The sequence below is a fragment of the Triturus cristatus genome, chromosome 1_2 (assembly GCF_964204655.1).
Source record: "Triturus cristatus chromosome 1_2, aTriCri1.1, whole genome shotgun sequence".
Classification (NCBI taxonomy): domain Eukaryota; kingdom Metazoa; phylum Chordata; class Amphibia; order Caudata; family Salamandridae; genus Triturus; species Triturus cristatus.
Window position 1 is genome coordinate 886,938,367 of NC_140580.1, and position 14,123 is coordinate 886,952,489.

The window sequence follows — 14,123 nt, forward strand, 5'->3', positions numbered from 1 at the left end:
AAAAAAAAAAGAAGAAAAAAAGTAACGACTGAAACGCATCCTGTATGGCGTGCTTCACTGTTCCTGGTGCAAAAAAAAACAAGCATTTACAATGCAACGGTCTCGGCATGGTTAAAGTTAGAGCTATTGGCATTGCTCATGACATTATTTTTGTTTATGTTTTTAAAACATTTAAAGAAACGGCATTGTTATTTACAAATGTCAATAGCTTAATCACTCTCAAAAGCGAGATTTATTATGCCAGCATTAATTGGGAAGTTTGGCAAATCCATAATTATGAGGAAAACGCTGCAGCATCGCAAAATGCCAGTGGCCCAGACTAATATGCATGATTAGTATTTGGATTCCATGCCCATTCCTTCTTTGTCCTCTCTGCTGAAACTGCTGTCTGAAGTGTCAAATTTTATTAATACTAAACAAAAATCGCACTACCATGCCAGGGCCAGACTTGGCGTTGATAATGATTGTTTGAAAAGGGAACTTTGAAAGGATACGAACTTGACCAATTCTGGTTTCAAAATATAAGAGAACACTGTAGAGGCATGCGTCTACCGACTGTTATATATAATTTGGGATATATTTCTTAATCTGTCGAGTTCAGCCACTGCATGATTATATTGTTGTCTCTTTTTGAAATTCAGGAGCAGTAACATTGTCGTGGTGTCACTAGGGCTTCAAGTGGATGCTTTTTCAAAATTATATACAAGCCACAGTTACTGCTGATTTATCTTATGCAACTAACAACGATTGACAAAGCCAATAGTCCTAACTTGTTGAGGGTATCATGTTACTTGTTGTATCATTATGCCTGGATGCAATGACAAAAGAGACAGCAAAATACAAGTCGTATAGACCCCGCGCAACACCGCCCCCCACCCCCACCCATTTTTTATCCCACTTAAAGCCCTGGGTAGGATACTCAACAACAGGGCCGAACTGGAACCCCAAAGTAGGCCTGGCAATTATGTCGGACCAGCTGGAGGGTCATGGGGGAGGTTAACTGTGAAGCACTTTTGCTACAGGAAACGCCCGATGCCCGGGCAAGCCAGCCCGGCCCTGCTCAACAACCCTGTTCTCTCCCGCATTTACCTGTGATCAGGCGCGCAACACCCATTGAACTCAAAGGGTTTCAGCCCCCCCCCGTCGTGTGTGGCAGCCCGGGATGACACCACTTCCCGGGCAGACGCAAAGCCGCGCCTGAGCACTTCACAGGTCTTTAAAAAGACCATTTGCATGTTAATGAGGCCTCGCTGTTGGTTCACCCCTTCTAAGAACCCCCGCAGCTCCACTCTGCCTAGATTCAGCCCCCCCCACCCCCGAAATCAGCGCCACTCTGCCTACTGTTTAAAGATTCAGCCCCCCCCGAAATTTTTGCTTAGCCCCCCCCCCCCCGAACATTAACTAGCAAGTGATTTCGCTGGTCGCTTTTTCACAAGCTCTGAACTTTGGCAGTGATGTTTCCCCTTGATAGAGAAGTTTCAGTTTCTGTATTTGGATTCCATGCCCATTCCTTCTTTGTCCTCTCTACTGAAACTGCTGTCTGAAGTGTCAAATTTTATTAATACTAAACAAAAATCGCACTACCGTGCCAGGGCCAGACTTGGCGTTGATAATGATTGTTTGAAAAGGGAACTTTGAAAGGATACGAACTTGACCAATTCTGGTTTCAAAATATAAGAGAACACTGTAGAGGCATGCGTCTACCGACTGTTATATATAATTTGGGATATATTTCTTAATCCGTCGAGTTCAGCCACTGCATGATTATATTGTTGTCTCTTTTTGAAACTCAGGAGCAGTAACATTGTCGTGGTGTCACTAGGGCTTCAAGTGGATGCTTTTTCAATATTATATACAAGCCACAGTTACTGCTAATTTATCTTATGCAACTAACAACGATTGACAAAGCCAATAGTCCTAACTTGTTGTAGGTATCATGTTACTTGTTGTATCATTATGCCTGGATGCAATGACAAAAGAGACAGCAAAATACAAGTCGTTTAGACCCCGCGCAACACCGCCCCCCACCCATTTTTTTTTATCCCACTTAAAGTCCTGGGTAGGATACTCAACAACAGGGCCGAACTGGAACCCCAAAGTAGGCCTGGCAATTATGTCGGACCAGCTGGAGGGTCCTGGGGTAGGTTAACTGTGAAGCACTTTTGCTACAGGAAACGCCCGATGCCCGGGCAAGCCAGCCCGGCCGTGCTCAACAACCCCGTTCTCCCCTGCATTTACCTGTGATCAGGCGTGCATCACCCATTGAACTCAAAGGGCTTCAGCGCCCCCCCCGTCGTGTGTGGCAGCCCGGGATGAGACCGCTTCCTGGCAGACACAAAGCCGCGCCCGAGCACTTCACAGGTCTTTAAAAAGACCATTTGCTTGTTAATGAGGCCTCGCTGTTGGTTCACCCCTTCTAAGAACCCCCGCAGCTCCACTCTGCCTAGATTCAGCCCCCCCCACCCCCGAAATCAGCACCACTCTGCCTACTGTTTAAAGATTCAGCCCCCCCCGAAATTTTTGCTTAGCCCCCCCCGAACATTAACTAGCAAGTGATTTCGCTGGTCGCTTTTTCACAAGCTCTGAACTTTGGCAGTGATGTTTCCCCTTGATAGAGAAGTTTCAGTTTCTGTTTGAGATACACGCTTATTGCACCTCCGCTGCTGACGTATGTATATTTACATCAAACTCCTTTTACCGCCACTCAGTGCCTTGCTGCAACAGAGAATCTTCGGTACCTCAGTACTTGCAGCGTTTTGTAAAAAGCATATTTCCAAGCAGTCATCGAACACCGCTGTTTTTTTCCGAGGCAGAGCAGAAATGCCTCGGAGAAACGCAGCGTCGTTTTCGGATTCGGGGGCGTGTTTTGCTGTTATCTCCTCCAGCCATTTGGCTGGAGGAGAGAATGAGACTTCTTGCAAAAAACACGCCCCCCGATCCGAAAAGGACGGGGCCTAATCGGAGTGACGGGACCTCTTCTCCAATGGCTGGCCAGCATTGAAGAGGCCAGCCAATGGAGAACAGGGGAGAAGAGGGGCGGGTTCAAGCCCCTCTTCTCCAAAACATTAAATCTCTCAACTTCCGGTTCTGCCTTCGGCAGACCGGATGGTCCCGAGACCTAAAAAGAAGAAAAAAAGCAACGACTGAAACGCATCCTGTATGGAGTGCTTCCTGGTGCAGCATGTGCAAGAAAACTACAAGAGGGGCTCGTGGGAAAATGCTGGTGTGGGAGTAGTGATAAGGTTGAGTGAATGAGAGCAAGGAAGCCAGCAGTAGGGAGTAAAGCATGTGGAAAAATATTCTTATGTATAATACGTGAAGACTGAGGCAAATCTGACTGATCAACCCAGATGCGCACGAAAGACACAGGAGGAAAAATCACGACTTTTAGGCACTCAGATGTGGAACTCGCTACACCTGAGACCTTGCTAAACCCGGGACCAGAGAAACCACTCCAAACTGTCATCATTTAAAAGAATATTGTAAAGCAGAAGCCTTTCTGTCCCCATCAGAGACAGGCTTGGGCTGAGGTTTCATGCACCTGGAGCTGCAGGGGCTCTGAGAACATGGCTGGCCTGAGTGCCAGCTGCCGAAGACATCACTGCAGAGAAAGAAGCCTCTCTTCCTACGTAGTGTTTACATTTACTGTCCTACGGGGAGGTGCAGTGTGGCTTGCAGGGCGTACAACGGGAACCACGCCTAGACCGAGGGAGTGGAGGCTTTCAGGGCTAGATCATGACAGCCCCCCCCCACCCCCCCTTCCCCCTCCCCGGTGAAAGCAGTCCTCAAGGCTGCGGCCTACCAGGAAAATGCAAGGGTGGCCAGTCTGGCCATATGTGCTTTTAGTGTCCGCACTCCGGTTATTTGCCTCTTGGCATCACAGCATGGCATTAACACTTGCACAGTATTCTCTGAGTATATATAATACTGACTTCTACTTCTCCCATAAGCAGCGTCTTAGGACTTGCGTTAAAATTAGCAAAAAAGAAGAGATGAAACGAGAGGAATTGAAAATTTCCAGTTTCGAATTTCTATTGTGGAGCTGTTCTCATAAAGGGCAAGCGCGTCGTTGAACATACATAGTAAAATTTCATGTAAATGTCTCCTAGGAAGTTCCAAATAGATGGTGCCTTTAAATAGACAGTGCCGCTTGGGCTGACTTGTGTAAATCAACAAAAAAATACTGACAAAGGAACACATTTCTGAAAGTATTTTACCCTCTGGATTACCTTGATTGATTATAGGGGCTTCTAGCATATTTATTTAGAGTATTTCAATCAGGGTTACACTCAACTCCTTTCACATGATTTATACATTTTCTTAGTGATGCGCATAACATTTATATACATAGAAAAAGACATCAGAATTACATATACATATACTTGACTATGAACAACCATAAACATGCATAAGAAATATATATCCCATACATATATTCTTTTCAATCTTCTCGTTCTTCCTATTAATTAATCAAGAGTGGCTGTGTTTTCTAATTCCCACACAGTCCACTAGTGGAGGGAGCATATGTGGTGCAACTTTAAGGCAACCAATTTTCTCCCCCAGGCATAACAATTTATGCGCCAAAAGTCCTTAATCCAGTTATAGTCAATAAAAAAAAAATAGGGCTCCTCCAATGTAACTATCGACGCGTTTCGGCTTTGTTATTCCAGCCTCTTCAGGATAAATGAAAGACGAGGTGTTGCTGCACCGTACGTACAATCAAGAAATTGAATTGTGTGAATTCTAGGAAAGTATCCAAGGGTACCAGTAACCACACGCAGGCCGTTTTAATGACTGCATGGTCTCGTCCAGCGGCAGCCAATACACCATAGCGTCCCTGCTGTAAAAACAGCACGCTGATGCGTCTAAGCGTCGGACATTCGTGCGCTGAGCCGCATAGTCACTCTATCATTAGGTTTCCTCCGAATTGAGTCAGAAAGTCACGTCAGCCATATGCATCTCCCCTTGCCTCACCTGTCTTTCAACAATAACAGCCTGACATGCGACTGACACTACCCCAGCCCTACCAGTTTTTCTCAGGTTGGTGTCTCACACTGGCCACCTCTAGCTCCCTTCAGAGGTGAACCAGTTGGTAACTGACACAGCCTCATCACTTCCAGCCTTTCAAAGGTTCCAGCCCACTAGGACCTTTTCCACCTCAGGTTTCAGGCATAGAATTCAATCGAGGATTTCTCCTTGAGAACAGTAGTCCAAACGAAGGAATCTGGTCATGGTTTTGTAGAAGTCACTGGTCTTTCAACAGTCACATGACCCTTCTCTGTGCTGACCTAGGTCCTAGGATGCTTGTTTCTGGTCCAGGGAGGACCTGGCTTGGCAGTTCGGGCTGGACTGTTCCCATGAGGCACAGGGTCAAGACTGATTTGCATATGGCCAGCTCTAAACTGGGGTGGCATGGTGATCAAAAGAATGATGGATTTAACCCAGATCTCTTGACTGGGGGTGAATGCTTTGATGTGTTCTGCATTCCGTCCATCAATTGTGTGCCTTTTGCCTTTTAGCCCTAAGAGCGTAGGGTATGCCCAGATGTGGGTCCCGGGCTCACTGTGCCACTGGAATCAAGCTATCCTGGCTGATGAGGGGTGAAACCCTGAAACCGGTCCTAGGATGCTTGTTTCTGGTCCAGGAACTGGGGTGGCATGGTGAGCAAAAGAATGATGGATTTAACCCAGATCTCTTGACTGGGGGTGAATGTTTAGATTTGTTCTGCATTTCGTCCATCACTAAGCCCCAGCATGGAAACAGAAAGAGGGCTATCACTCCGCCAACTTTCATAGTCCTTGGCAAGACACATCCAGGGTCAACAGTCTGAGTGTGAAGCATACAAAACCCAGCACTTTTGCACATATCTGCTACAAGTGTAAATGACATGCACGAGGGACGAGTTTGCCCTGCACATTGGTGCAATAAACACAATTAAATGCAACAAAGGGCACTTTTTCTTATTGAGTACAATGCTGCATGCACAATTTTGCGCACCTTAGGACCAGGGCATGAGTCAGGGGTACACACGGGTGGACGGCGTCCGCCCACTATTTTCACAGGGTGGGTGCAGTCCACCCTGCCAATAGTTTGGACCCCACTGAAAAAGTATGCTGAACTTGTCCCGGTGTAATTTGCAAACGCCGGTACACATTCACGGGCGCCTGCACGTTGTGGTCTGCTTTGATCTCTAACAACGTGCAGGTGGTGAGGGGGCTTTCTTATTTTAGACTCCTGCTGGGTCCATAACAAAGGCCGAATTTGAGGGATCATCAGGCCTCCTTTTGTTGGAGTCTCCTGGCTGGCAGCAGTCAGGAGCCTCACACCTAGAAGCAAATGCGGCAGAGGGGAAACAAAGGCTCACACCTTGTTAGCACTTCACACATTCTTAAGAGAGGCAGCTTTTTACTTTGTTCAGTCTCTGTTTACTCAATATGCATGTACTGTAAGAATGTCAGATGTGTTGGCCGTTCCCAGTATTTACACAAAATACATTTTATTTAAATAGCACTTACTGCCCCTGAGGAGGCGTTGAAATAATTTAAGTTACACTATTTTTTCTTGTAAAGCACTATGGGTAGGGGAAGTTTACGCTGACAAAAGCAACATTGTTTTGTGTCTAGCTCACAAAAGTGTGAATCTTCGGCATGAATCAGGAGGGTTTCCCTATATACTCGAAATATGCTCCAATGTACTCATGATAGACATGTTAAACATATATGTGAGGGTTCAAGATCTGATGTCACGTCTTGTGAAGCCACTTCCTGTAGTGACAATTCCTGTGATGTCACGCGCCGCGATGTCACGCTCCGCGATGTCACGCACTGTGATGCCACTTGCATTCTGATTAACTAGGTTAGTCCCCCCACTTCTTTTTTTAGGACTTGTGCCCTGCTTAGGACACATACCAAACCAGCAGTGGAAAAACCGATAGGTTTCTCCTATGCAAGAACTATTAGCTTTGGCAATGAGGTTTAGCCATCATGTACTCCAGTGTGGCTGCTGTTCAACATGGCAAATAGTTAGTGGCATGGGGTGGGGTGGGGTAAAGTTGAGTTGGATAGATTGTAGTAGGGGAGTTGTTTTGATTGGTGTGGTAGATTGGAGAGGGTTAGATTGAATTGGTGTGGAGTGGGGTAGATCGGGGTGGAGTGGGGTGGACTAGATTGGGGTAGATTAGACTGGGGTAGATTGGAGTTGGGTAGATCAGGGCAGATTGGACCAGAGTGGACCGGGATAGTTTGGGGTGGATTGGAGTGGAGATGGGTATATTGGGAAACAGTGGAGTAGGGTTGATTGGGGTAGATTGGAGTGGAGTGGTTTAGACTGGAGTGAAGGCGGATAGATCGGAGTGGAGTTTGGAAGACTGAGCGGATTATAGTAGGTTAGAATGGAATGGAGTGGGGGTAGTTTGGGGTGGGGTAGAGTGGAGTGGGGTAGATTGGGGGAGGGGTAGATGAGAGTGGTGTGGAGTAGATTGGGGTGGGGTAGATTGGAGTGGGGTTAAGTGGGGTAGCGTAGATTGGGGTTAGGTGGGGTAGAGTAAATTGGAGTGAAGTGGGATAGAGTAAATTGGGGTGAAGTGGTTAGAGTAGATTGGGGTGAAGTGGGGTAGATTGAATCGGAGTGAAGTGGGATAGATTGGATTGGAGTGGGGTAGATTAGATTGGAGTGGGATAGATTGGAGTAAAGTTGATCGGGGTAGATTGGACTGTGGTAGATTGGGGAAGATTGGAGTGGAGTGGATTGTGGTAGACTGGGGTAGAGTGGTGTCAGTGGATTGTGTTACACTCAATTGGAGTGGTGTACATTGGATTGGGGAAACTTAGAGTAGAGTGAGCTACATTGTAGTGGGGTTGATTGGAGTGGAGTGGGGTAGATTGGAGTAGAGTGGGATAGATTTGGATGGCATGTGGCAGATTGGGGTGGAGTGTGGTAGATTGGGTCGAGTGGAATGAGGTGTGGTAGATTGGGTAGACTGGAGTGGGGTAGAGTGGAGTAGGGTAGATAGGGGTTGGGTAGATTTGTTAGAGTTAAGATTGGAGTGGAGTGAGATAGATATGGGGTGGAATGAATTAGGGGTAGATTGGAGTGTAGTGGGATGGATTGGGGGTGGATTAGGGTAGATTGTGTGGATTAGAGTAAAGTAGATTGGATTGGAGTGGGGTAGTTTGGATTGGAGTGGGGTAGATTGGTTTGGTGTGGGGTAGATTGTGTGGATTTGAGTGGGGTAGAATGGATTGGAGTGGGGTAGATTGGAGTGGGGTGATTGGAGTGGGGAAGTTTGGAGTGGAGTACATTGGAGTGGAGTACTGTATATTGGAGTTGAGTGGGGTAGAGGGGGGTTGGGTAGAGTTGGGTGGAGTAGAGTAGGGTAGATTGCAGTGGGTGGGGTAGTGTGGAGGGATGGGGTAGAGTGGTGTAGATTGGAGTGGACAGGAGAATATTGGAATGGAGTAGATAGGGGTAGATTGGAGTGGGGTAGATTGGGTAGTGTAGATTGGAGTAGGGTAGATTGGAGTGGTTAGGGTGGGTAGATTGGAGTGGGTTAGATTGGAGTGAAGTGAGTAGATTTGGGTGGAATGCTGTAGATTGGAGTGGAGTGGGGTAGACTGGAGTGAAGTGGAGTGGGTAGATTTGGGTGAAGTGGAGTGGGTAGATTTGGGTAAAGTGGAGTGGAGTGTGATAAAGTGGAGTGGGGTAGGTTGGGTGGATTGGAGTGTGGCAGATTGGAGTGGAGTGGGGGTAGATGTCATAGAGAGGGGTAGATTTTTGTAGATTGGAGTGGGTCAGATTGTGTTTGAGTGGGATAGATTGGAGTGAAGTGGGGTAGATTGCAGTAGAGTTTGGAGTGGAGTAGGCTAAATTGGAATGGAGTGGGGTAAATTGGAGTGGGATAGATTGGAGTGGAGTCGGGTAGATTGAAGTGGGTTGCAATGTGGTACAATAAAGTGTGGTGAATTGGGGTAGATTAGAGTGAATAGGAGTGAGGTGTGGTTGACTTGGGCAGATTGGAACACAGTGGGGTAGATTTGAATGGTGTGGAGTCGAATGGGTTGGAGTGGGGTAGATTGGAGTAAGGTGAAGCTGATTGAGTTAGATTGAGTGGAGTAGGGCCGATTAGAGTGGAGTGGAGTGGGGTAGATTGGGGAGAGCGGAGTGGGGTAGATTGGAGTGGATTCGATTGTAATGGAGTTGGGTAGATTTGAGTGGAGTGGAGTTGATTGGATCGCTGTGGAGTGGATTGGGGTAGAGTGTAGTGAGGTAGAATGGGTTAGAGTGGGGTAGATTGAAGTGGGTATATTGGAGGGAGGTAGATTGGAGTGGGGGGGTAGATTGGAGTAGAGTTATATAGATTGGGGTGGAGTGGTGGTAGATTGTGTGGATTAGAGTAGGGTAGATTGGAGTGGGGTAGATTGAAGCGGGGTGATTGGAGTGGAGTAGTTTGGAGTGCGGTAGATTGGAGTGGGGAAGAGTGGGATGGGGTACATTTCAGTGCGGTGTGTTAGATTGGGGTAGGTTGGTGCAGAGTGGGGTAGATCGGAGTGGACTCGATAGGGGTAGATTGGAATGGGGTAGATTGGGGTGGGGTAGATTTGGGAGGCATAGATTGGAATAGGGTAGATTACAGTGGAGTGGGGTAGATTGGAGTAGGGTAGTTTGGAGTGGGGTAGATTGGAGTAAAGGGGGGTAGAGTGGATGGTGTAGATTACAGTGTGGGTGGGATAGATTAGGGTAGAGTGGGATAGAATGGGGTATAGATTGTTGAGGAGTAGATAGGAGTATATTGGAGTGGGGTAGATTGGGGTAGGGTAGATTGGGGAAGAGTAGATTGGAGTAGGGAGAATTGGGTGGAGTGGGCTGAGGTAGATTGGAGTGGGGTGGATTGGGGTAGAGTGGGTTAGATTGGAGTGGAGTAGGTAGATGTGGGTGGAGTGTGGTAGATTGGAGTGGAGTGTGGTAGATTGGAGTGGTGTAAATTGGTGTGAATTAGAGTGGGGTAGATTGGGCACATTGCAGGGAGTCTAATCCCTGAGCTTTTAATTGGGTTTAATGTGACACACTAGCATTATATAGGGGGAAAGAACAGGGGGGAAGAATGTAGGTGTGGAAAGCAACAGGGAAGGTGGAACCACAGAGTGTGGGGAAGCAACAAGAGTGCAGTGGAAGCAACTCGGAAGGTGGGCGGAAGTAACAAAAGGGTGCATGAGAGAAGCAGCGCTGAATGTACGGTTGGTGGAAACAAAACGAAGAGACCAGGGAGGAAAGAAGAGACAGAGCAACGTCTAGGGGTGCTGGAAGTGAACAAACAAGAGAGCAATGGTGGCTGACATCTACGGGGAGGTGGGGTGGGCGCACTCGCAAAAATAATATTAAAAAATGAAAACACTTAATTGAAGATGAACACGACGTCCTCTTCACCCAACTTCTTCTTTCTCCGACTGTAGCTGGCCAACAGCAAACTCCTTTGACCAATCCTGGCGTTGCTCTCATGCAGCATGAGAAAAGTGCCCTGGTTGGAAAGAGTGTCCTCACTCTGTGCTCCACGGCACTCTGGAGGTCTGCACTTGCTCCTAACTCAGCTGTGAGCTATTTAAAGTGCACATGTGTAGCTCGCTGTCGCAGGACGGCTGGCCAAAACGACATGCACACTTTAAACAGTGCATTCACAGCCATCCCTGCCGATGTCACTCAGGAGGCCCTGTCCTGTCCTGACGCTCTGTTTGGGAAAGGTGATGACAGATAAAATGGTAATGCATTGCCGTTTTATTTTTCATCTCTGGGGGTGATATAAAAGGGGCGGCGCTCCTCCCCTCCAACGGAGGAGCCACCCCTGCAAGACGGAGCACATACTGGGGTTATAGAGAGCACAGGACAGCAACTTGAAGGCGTAGTTGCATAACAATGAAAGCGTATGCAAGAGTGTCTCGAATGACAAAGTTGTGGAAAAGGAAATGTTCATGTTATTAAAGAATTGTGCTGAAAGAAATGGACAAATGCGCTAAATGGAAAAAACGCACGCCCTATCATGAAATGCTTATTAAAAGTGCTGCTTGCGTTTTTAAAATGATGATAGAGTTAACAGCAGGGAATGAAATGTGCGCGTAGAAGTATAAGAAAGGCCTCGATGAAATAGCTTAAAAGTGACAATGTACAGGAGACCAAGTGGCAGAGTGAATCTGTATAAAACGGTAAACACACCAAGAGCGGCTCGAAGGAAAAATGTGCTGAAAGTAGAACTTTTATAATGCTATGAAAAGAAATGTTCTGGGAAAAGTAAGAAAACACAGAGACCTTGAAAAACACATGCACTCTTGACTTAATCGTAGCTTTTAGGGGAAAAAAATGCTTTTGAAAAGCAGACACTTGTAGAAGGATAACAGGAGCCAAGCCGAGAGATGGTAAACAGACTTTGCTCCGTGAGAGGGACAAAAACTAGATGGATAACTAAATGTATAGAACAGAAAGTAAGAAAATAACAGTGACAAAACAAAAAAGACAATGGTAGCAGTGGGCAAAGTTGCTCTTCAAGTTAGCTATCAACATGTACTCAATAACTATTTCGCAACCAGTCAGTTGCGCTGTCTTACAGGCAAAGACAATAAAAACAAGCGTTTGCAATGCAATAGGTCTCTCATTAACGAGAGTTTAAGCTATTGGCAATGCAATAGCTTAAACTCTAGCAAATGCGAGACCTATCCCGTATTATATATGAGAGCACCTTCAAATGTGAATTCAGCACGCCTGCTCTACAAAAAAACAAAACGAATTTGATTTAACAGACCAAAAGTTTGCTTTATGTATAGTAAGAATCTTGCCTCTTGGGGGGTGTGGCCAGGAAGGCACCACTAACTGAAGCTTCGCAAGGAGGTTCCTCTTCTGGTCAGACCAAGCGTCTTATTCTGCACCCATCTCACAGCTGTTGCCCTCCAGGGCTGCCCCGGATTGCTCTACGTGCCGGGGGGTACTGTGGGGCCTGACGTGACTGCTGTGGGAGCTGAGACCTCCGGCGACCACAGAGTGGGGACTGTGGCTGACATGGGAGATAAGCACCTCAGCTGCGGGCCCCAGCACCATCAGAGATAATTTCGGTGATCCTTGGCGCTGTAGGCGCCAAGCCATCTGGTGGCCTGTTGATATGCCCTCGAGTGGCTTCCTGCCCTGAACTGGTGTTGCAGTGATACACCGGAGCTGCTGCTGAAGTCATCAGCCGGGGGTCGAAATGAGCATAGCTGTGTGGCCACAGCTGAGGGCCCGGCATATCAGGAGGTCCTGGCCCAGCGTGAGGCAGCCGCGGGAATGTGGCCACAAGACGAAACCACTAGCATGCCCCTGGGGGGGCTCCAAGCCCTGGGCTCCCACTGGAAGTAAGCGCGTCTCTCCTCTTCGCAGCGTGTGCAGCCCGTACAGCGAGCGCACCTCTGGCCAGCGAGCGATACGCACCGCAGCCGATCACTGATGGGGGAAGCAGCGCCACTGCTAAGCAGTGTGCGCCTGAAGGAAAATAGTGCTACCGACTACATAACGCCGACCGTGTAACACCGCAAGTAAAAGGTCCAGTCGTTATGGGCAGTCACAAAAGGAGACAGGGCGGCAACACGGAGGGACTAAGAAGCCTCATATTGAATTGGAACCCAGCGTTTACCAAGGACAATGACACCAGCCAATTGAAAAATATGGGCGGAGAGTGGGCGAGGCTTCCACAGTACCTCAACTTCATACCCTACTATAGTATGCCTCGCATAGCAAGCAGTGCATGCACACTGCAACGCTAGGCTATACCTAAAAAGTGTGCATCACATGTGAATGAGTATGCCTTGAAAACCTTTCTAGAGTACCATTCTGGGTAGGAACTGTTGCATTACCCTTTTGGCCACCTGTTGTCTTATGGAAATGTATTAATTTTTCTTTCGAATTTATCTTTCTTAAGGGGTCATTTTCAAAGAAGTGCAGATAGCGAGTGCTAATAACCCAATGCAGGCTGTATTAGTGTACTATGTGTAAATAAATGGAAAATAATTGGCCAGTTTTGCACAGTGGAATATTGGTAGCAAACTGGCTAACCAGAACAATCACTACCAGGTAAAGCCTGGTGGTAAGTGCCTGGGAAAAGGGGCTTGAAAAGGGATGCATGCAATTTCCAGCAATTTTAGCACTACCTCATTACTTGATAGAGGCCCATGAGCGTTCGTGGTATGTTATAACCTCCCTACTGGCTGCTGAGTGACATTGAACACATTTACATGATAGGTGTCTTGCAACAACACCACAACTATACACAGGGAGAATTGTTCAGCTCCACTGGACTGAGACAGGGTGGCAGCTGGCGAGAGAAAACAGGCTAATCTTCAGTTTTTGAGTGTAAGAAAAAGTGACATGCAAATTCTCGCTGGTGAATGCAAATGCGTGTACACCCAGAAGAGATTTTACAGCATGAAAATCCTTTGGATAGGGTTACAGATATTAACAAAGACAATCTGAGCACGTTTGGTGTTTAGCTAATCTGCGAATGGGAAATACATTCAATTTGTAATAGTTCGGCTTGCATCAATCAACACATACAATAACTCACACACTAACATCAAAACATGCTCAGTAGAAGGTTCATCCAATGAAACCTACATCGATTCCATACAAACGTAATTATTAAACTCTATATAGGTACTCAGATAGTTTACCCTATAATCAAATTGATTTGCATAAAAAAATCACATTACTAAAATAATTTGAATGAAGGCTGTAATGACCACAAAAGTAATGGTTTAAATCTGTGCTTAGTATTCAAACAGAACATAAGTACAGGGGTCCAAACTTTTTCTTTGGATGACACTAGCCTTACAGAATGTTAAGGTTTCTATACATTAAGGCAATCTAATATTGATTCCACCGCCAAGCCTCTTTCTTTCACCACCCTACCCTGCCTCTCTTGTTATCCCACACTTACAGGTCTTAATCCCTGCTTTCTCCTTTTGTCAATGTTGCCCTATTATCTTTCTTCCTCCTCCTTTCTCCCTTTTCTTTTTTTTCTTGATATGGATCAAAGTCTAATGATGAAATTGAAGTCCTGGCCCCCCATACAATACCTGTAAGGCATATGCTTGAACACTTCCTCAAGGGTAGCA